Here is a 7,527-nt window from a genome sequence, read left to right on the forward strand (position 1 = left end):
GGATCTTTATTGACCTGGTTTTGCAGGAACATGTATCGTTGGGTCCAGCAGCACTTCCCTTTTATTCTGAGGGGTCGTCCGCTCCACAGCCCCCATCACACGGTCCCGGCTGGAGGTACGTGCTCGGCCGCAAACCCTCCAAACCCTGAGTACGGCTGACGGATGGGGCAGGCACTTGGCCTCCGCACAACTGGAGCCCCCCCTCGAGGCTTTAAGCGCTGAAACACGGTGCGGCCGACACGGCCCTCCCCGGCGCCCAGGCTCCGACAACAGGGCCGCACGGGCTGTGTCACCCGGGAGAGGAAGTCGGCAAGCACGAACAGAACCCACACGCAGGGAGGAGGGGTGACAGGGACGGAGTGTCCTCGTCGCCCTCAAGTCCTTGGTTCCAGGGGTTTTTCGATCAATTCTTCTTTTTGTCAAAAGTCAAAATTGTGGTTTTTTTATGAACAGGTTTCAAACAAACGTGTCTCCCCCATCACGACGCCATCAGGAGAACTCAGGCTGTGGTGTCGCCGAGAACATTCCTGAAAGAAGTCAGGACACAGGTTTTCCGAGATGCGGCGAGGCTCGGTGTTCCTCCCTTCCCGGCGTGGGATGGTCACCCCCCCGACCTCTGCTCTTCTGGGTCACGGGACCACACTTCCCAGGGTGGGTGCCATCATCGTGGTGTGGGTGGGACCATGTGGCAACCCCCGCCCGTAAGCTCTGCCCCCGACAGCAAAGCCACTGGGCGCCGTCCCCGCTCCCCGCTCCCCGCTCCCCGCTCCGGACCTGATCTAGGACGTGCGGAGCTCTGGGCCATCTTCCCGCTCAGTGTGCCTCTCCCACGTGCTTCCCGTGAACCCGGACCCCCAGGCCCACCTGCCTGCCTGGCCTCTCCACCCACATGGTGAGCGGGCATCCCAGATTTCACGTGTCCAGAACCAAACTTCTGATTCCCCGCGTGCCCCCAGCCCAGCCCACTCCTCCCTCGTGTCCCCATCTCAGGAAATGGCGTCGCCATCCACCGAGCACAGAGCCCGGGACCGTGCCCGTCCGCTCTGTTTAACGCACGCGCCACGTCCACCTGACGGCACGTCCCGACGTGTCACCCGGCGGCGTGTCCTGACAAGCGCTGCCTCTGAGACGTGTCCCAACCCGAGGAGGCCGAGTCTCGTCCCGCCCCCGTCACATCCTGCCTAGACCTGCAACGGTCCCCCGACGGGGCTCCGCCCGCACCCTCCTGGCCACGGTCACCCAACCACACGGTGCGGGCTGCCACCTCACTGCCTCGAAGGCGCTCGGCCAGGCAGACAAGGAGCGCGAGCAAGAGCAGGGGGTGGGGGTCCCCCGAGGGAGTTCCGAGTCCAGCACGACCTCAGTAGCTGCCACAGCCTGGGCCAGGCGCCTCTCGCGCGTGCAAATCTCGGCCGTGGCCCCTCGTCCTACCGGGCGCCACGCCGTCGGGCATGGGCCCAGAAAGCCGAGGCCCCCTTGGGACGACGAGGCGGAGCTCTCGGGGACGGTCGGCACCGGACGTCTTCAGAAGAGCGCGGACCGGCCTTGCGGCCTCAGAGGGGCTCCCTTCCGCGCTTCCTGCCACGGCACGGGGCCCGTGAGTCACCGGGCACAGGTGAGGGTCACACTGCGGCCTCGTGTCAAACCCTTGTCTTACCATCCTTCAGAGCCAGGAGCCGAAGGGGCAGTCAACGGTGCCTTGCCTTGGGGTTTGCCGGAACGAACCGCGCTTCGGCGAGGTTTTGGTGCACACGGCCCATTTGACTTGTGTGTGTGTGTATGTGTGTGTACGTGTGCTCACGCACACGTCACGCAGAATGTCCCACAGTGACCGCTCGTGATCGTATGTTCACTGGCAGTGACCACATCCACGCTCTCGAGCCACCATCCCCACCGCCCGCCCCCCGAACGCTTTCATCGTCCCGTGTGACGATCACTCTGAGCCGCTAAATGATAGCTCCCCGCCCCCACCCGGGCCCCGGCAGCCACCATGCCGCCCCTCCCCCCCCCGTCCCCGTGAGTGAGCGGCGCTAGCCCGCCTCGTGTACGTGAACCGGTTCACGTCCCGGCTCACGTCCCGAGCGCGGTGTCCTCGAGGTTCATCCGGGCCGTCTCCTGTGTCACAACCGCCTTCCCTTTCAAGGCTACGCGGTATTTCATCCCGTGTGTAAACCACATTTTGCGGATCCCCTGGCTCGTCGGTGCACGGCACCTCGCGTGCGCCTTCTGGCCGTAGCGGGAACCGCCGGTGTGCACGTGGGTGTGCAAGTATCTGCCGAGTCCCTGCCGGCGTTCTTTCGGACTCACGCCTGTCGGCGGAGCTGCGGGCTCGCGTCCATCTGAGCTCGTGAAGGACGTACCGGTTGCGAGGGAAGGAGAAAGGGGGGGGCGGAAACGAGGGCTCGTTACCCACAGTCGCCGAAGGCAGGCTTTGGTTTCGGGATTGCTCCCCCTCTGCTCACACACGCCTCGGGGCACACGCTCACGTGCTCCCACACATGCACACACACGCGCACCGACACATCACACACGCACACTCACATACACACACACACACATACACGCACGCTCAATACTCGCACATACACGCGCGCACACGTGCACACGATGCACCCACACCACACATACACGTGCTTACGCATCACGCTTACACTCGCTCACATGCACGTATACACGCACACGCTCGTGCTCACACATACGTGCACTTATGCGTCACACTGACACACACACACACACACACACACACCCCTGCACTTACACACACACAGCCCCTGTGAATGTGCTGGAGCCTGACTGTGAACCAACCGACTGCAAGAGGAAAATGCCCGTGACCAGAACGTCAGTCACGGGCGACCCCTGCTGGTGCTGCCGCCTGGGACCCGAGGGGACCTGAGGCACAAGCCAGGTTGTGAGGACACTGGGATGGAGGGATTGACGGCGTCTGCACTTTGCCAACTTCTCTGTGACTGCGCTGTCCTCGATCCCTGTGACCCCACTCCGTGATCCCTGTGACCTCACCGTCCCGATCTTGGCCGTAGGAGGGGAGCGCCACGAACTGCTGTGGTTGATCGTCAAACTAAGGATGAAATACTGAGGGCCGCTGGACACGTGGACGCCCTCACCAGGCCCGGGCTCCTGCCTGCCCCTCCGTTCACGCCCGGGCTCCCCTCCCCCCGCCCCCGTTCACACCGTCACCGGGCCGGCACATTCCGGCACTGCCTCCCCCCGCCCTCAGGACGCCGCTCCAGCGGCAAGAAAGGCCAAGAATCACTCCCATCAGGCCCTTCATGCCCAAAGGCTTCTGGAACGCTGTGTCCCTCAGTGCCCACGTGGTGGGGACTCCCCGCGCCCTGGCCTGAGTCAGAAGCCACCATCGTGTCACCAGTGTCACCAGTGACCAGGAGACTGGATGTCCCCCCCTTCACAGAGGCACCTGCCGCCTCCAGCAGGGACCCGACCCGGTAGAGAGAGGGGCCCGGGCTGCAGTGACGTCCCGCCTGCTTGGAAACACGACCCCAGTCTCTCAGGGAAGCACAGGTGATTCTCAGCAGGAGGACCCCCTGTCGATGCGAGGTGCTCCCCCACTCTCTAAGGACTGGGGGTGCCCCCGAGTTCCCCCGACACCTTCCTCCCTCCCAGCGGCACACGGCAGCTCAGGGTCCTGACCGCCTGGAGGGAACGCTCGGACCCGGACGCTAGGCCCGGCGCAAGCTCGGGCTTCCTGGGCCCCTTTTCCTCTCTGGACCTGTCTTTCCACCTGTCACCCCCTCCCCTCGTGGACCAGAAGAACATTTCCAGATTTTCTCCCAGCTCCCCAAAGACACGGAGAGCCAGCAGGGGAAGGACAGAGAGGGAGGGGGAGAGAGAGAACCCCCAGCAGGTTCCTCGGGGTCAGCGCAGAGCCCGACGTGGGGCTCGGTCCCACGAACCGTGAGATGGTGACCGGAGCCAGACACTTAACTGACTGAGCCCCCCGGGCACCCCTCCCCTCAGGACTGCTTCCACTTTAGCAAAGGGAACGCGAGGTGCGGAGCAAGACGGAATGAGAGGGGCAACCGGTCAGACGCTAGTGACGAGTCGGGGGCGCCCGGCGGCCGTCCACGCTGCCCCATCTTGCAGGTACGAAAATTCCTCCCGGGCACGAATGTTTTGTTAACAACAGAAGCTCGGTTGCATTGGACTGTCTTCGTGACCTCGTTCTAATCGTTCTAATGAAGGTGACTTCCAAAGGAAACCCCCCTCCTCTGCCACCCCCGGAGCCCCTGCCTCCGCGCCTGCCACAGACAGCTTCTAACGCCGCGCCGGCATTAGAAAAGCTCGGGGGAGGGGGGTTTCCAGAACCTTCTCTTCCCACTTCCCATTTCTCGAGTCATTTGAACTATCACATATGTAAAGAAAAATGTCACGGGCGGGGAAAACACAAGCTCTCGGGGCCTGGAGGAGGGAAAGCCCAGTCCCCGGAGTTGAGCCCCCCTCTTGGCACTTGGTCCTGGGATGGAGGGGCTGGTGGTCAGAGGTACGTCCCCGTGTCATTATGGGGACCGTGCCCGGTGGCCCCGAGAAAGCACCAGGGCTCCGGAAAGTGGTCTGGAGGCCACGTGGCCTGTGCTGCCTCCTCACTGCTTGAGAGCTGCTCGCCAGTACAGGGCCACCTGCGCAGGGGTCCCCCCCCACCACAGGGAGCTTGGGGCCACTGGCGTGGACCCTCTAGGGGAGATGCCTGCACCCCTTTCCCACAAGTAGAGGGGCCGGCAGGATACAGGGACTCAGAACCCCAGACAGAGGGGCCCGGTCCCAGCCCCTGCCCTCTCTGGCCCCGTCCCCTCCCTGCCAGCCTGCTGGCTCCCGCCCACACCAGTGAGGGCTTGCACCCCGAGGGCTTGTGCTGGTGCGCACGGCCGGCCGGTGGGTCCCCAGCACAGGGCCGCAGGCCGCCTGCCCGGGGCCCCTCCAGGCTCCGGACGGTGCGTGCAGACGGGAAAGCCGCTGGGGTCCCTGGCAGCGAAAGCGCCAGCTCCGGCTTTGTCACGTTTCCCCGGTCGTGAGTTTGAAGCAACGATAGCCAAGCACGCAGACCTGGGCCATGTGGGTTTTTAACAGGCCCAGAAGGAGGCCCTCCCGAGGAGGACCGCGGGCCTCGCAGGAGCGGGTGCCAGGGGCAGAGGAGAGTCAGGTGCTGGCCCCAGGGACGTCCCAGGCTGGGATGCGGGCGAGACAGAGAGAGAAGCCACCGGAAAACAAAACAGACAACAGGGACTGTCAAGGACTCTGAGGGGATACAGGCATGTTTGAGGGAAACGGTATTCGCTGTACCCCCGCGTGGCCGGCAGTAAGAGGTACACCTCCTGTCACCTCGGTGTCACGGTGTCCCCTGGTGTCCAACACCCAGGACTCGACAGGCCTCACAGCCGACGCAGCAGAGTCGGAATTAAAATCCAGGACCGTCTGACTCCAAAACGCATAGGTGAGATGCTGTTTAGACTTTTTTTAAATTCACACGTGGACACGAGTCATGCAAACATTTGTCAGCTCTGTTCACCACGACCCACGGGCAGGGTTTCGGTGTCACCGCTGACCGTGGTCACGGGGGCTCCCAGAGGGCACCCGTCGTGCGGATGACATGCCTCGGGTTCCCCAGTGGGACGCAGCAGAGGCAGGAAGCCCTTCGTCTGGCACCTGCTGTCGGGCCGAGAGGCTGACGCTCAGACAGGCTGCTGGGCTGGGCGAGGCCGCTGGTGGGTGGCAGGGGCGTCCCCTCCCTCTGCGGCCGCCGTGCACCCCGCCAACGCCCCTCGTGGGTGAGGGACCCCCTCGCCTGCGACGCCTCCTGTGAAGCTCGGAAGTTCCCACGGGGAAGACCCGCCTTCAAGTCGCTCACGGCAGTGACAGTGACGGGACGGTGTGCCGTGTGCGGACAGACGGGGACACGGGCTGGGCTGGAAAGCCTCCCAGATGAGACGGTGACGGAGCTGACACTCCAGGCTGTGTGGAATTTGCCCAGAGAGACAGCCAGGCGGAGAGCTGGGCCCGGGGATGGGCAAGGTGCGGGGGCTGCGAGCAGCTCGGCAGAAACCAGCGTCCCGCAGCCGGGGACCGAGGCAAGACCTTATCCTGTTTGCGGGGGGCTTGAAGCAAGGCACCCACGCAGTCACATCTGCATTCTGGAAAGAACATTCCGGAAGCAGGGGCGAGTCCGGGCGAGAGAAGACCAGCGTGATGGAGGTGGGGTAGGATGTGCCCGTAGCCGGTGACACACGCTCAGGACCCAGACAAGGCAGAGACCACTGGGTGGAGAGGAGCAGGCGGTGGACGAGAGGACTCAGGGAGCAGAGGCACAGTGGCCAGTGGCAAGGGCATCGGGACACTGGAGGGTCACGTGGGTCAGGGACACTCGTGCTGCAGTGACACCCAAGAAAGGAGGGCACGTTTGGTGGGGAGGAGCAGGTCTGCCTGGGGCACGGCGCGGGTGACGCGTGGACGGGACACTCACGGGGGGCAATCCGGTGGGTCCGTGGCTCAGGAGAGACGTCGCGGCTGGACATCGGGACGCAAGGATTTGGGGGTCATTAACGCACTTCGAGTTCCAGGGTCCTGGGAGCCGCGGAAGTCACCCAGGGAGAAGGGGGCTAGAGAAGCGGTGGGGGCGGTGCCCACGGGAGCCTGACGCCGTCTGTGAGCTTGTGGAGCCCACGCAAGACCGAGAAGGCGCAGAAACCAGGGGCGACTCACGGACTCTCCAGGGTACCTGAGGGCTTCCCAAGGGCAGCCGGGCACCGAGCTCCAGGGGGGACCCTGCTTCATGTGCGCTCTTTGCCGAGGTCTCCTTCCCCTCCTGCCCCGCACCCCGGGCCTCCCTCGGTGGCGCGGCCCCCAGGGGGTGCAAACCTCCAGCAGAGCGACAGCTCGCAGGGTTGGTGTCTCTGCGGAGAAGGTGCTAAGAAGAAACCAGCCGAAAACCTCCACGTTAAAGACAATCCGAGGACGGATCACTATGTGCTTTTGGCGGATTACCGACCGAATGTCATTTATACAACAGAACTCCTTTCGCTCCTGCCTCCTTAAACAGTAACAAAATGGTTCTCGGTGCTGACGGCCGTAAAGGACATAAAATGAAAAGGCAGTTGGGGAGGAACCCTCGCAAAAAGGATAGTCATCCACGGGTGTACAGCGAAGATGAAATGATTTTTAAAGCCCTATTCGATTAAGAGATTTCCAATGGAAGGGCACACTTTTATATGAAGATTTATAGTATGTTTACGTTCTTTTGGGTGCTAGTAATTGTAGTAAGGAACACAAAAGAGGTTTTCCACACTTCGGATCCCAGACTTGCAAGAAATGCAAGAAGTCAAGCGTTTCAGTGGTTTTGTTGCTGACCTCTCCGTCAGAGGGTCTCAGACCAAAGTAGAGGAAGGAAGCCAGGCCAGAACAGGGCGCAGGGCACGGGTGGGTGGTGCAGGGTGTGGGCAGGTAGGCGGGCCGGGCACAGGGTGCGGGCGGGCGGGTGGGCCGGCGGAAGGTGCAGGGCCC

The 7,527-nt window shown here is 63.2% G+C and overlaps 1 long non-coding RNA gene across 1 annotated transcript; it reads left to right on the forward strand.

Moving 5' to 3' along the window:
- Positions 1-3,405: 3,405 nt before the first annotated feature.
- On the forward strand, positions 3,406-7,261 carry LOC109273567 (uncharacterized). The gene is made up of 2 exons (XR_002083138.2): positions 3,406-3,537; positions 3,994-7,261. It is a non-coding gene; the product is annotated as an uncharacterized LOC109273567 (long non-coding RNA).
- Positions 7,262-7,527: the final 266 nt, after the last annotated feature.

The sequence above is a fragment of the Panthera pardus genome, unplaced genomic scaffold (assembly GCF_024362965.1).
Source record: "Panthera pardus isolate Hobbes unplaced genomic scaffold, ASM2436296v1 HiC_scaffold_23, whole genome shotgun sequence".
Lineage (NCBI taxonomy): Eukaryota > Metazoa > Chordata > Mammalia > Carnivora > Felidae > Panthera > Panthera pardus.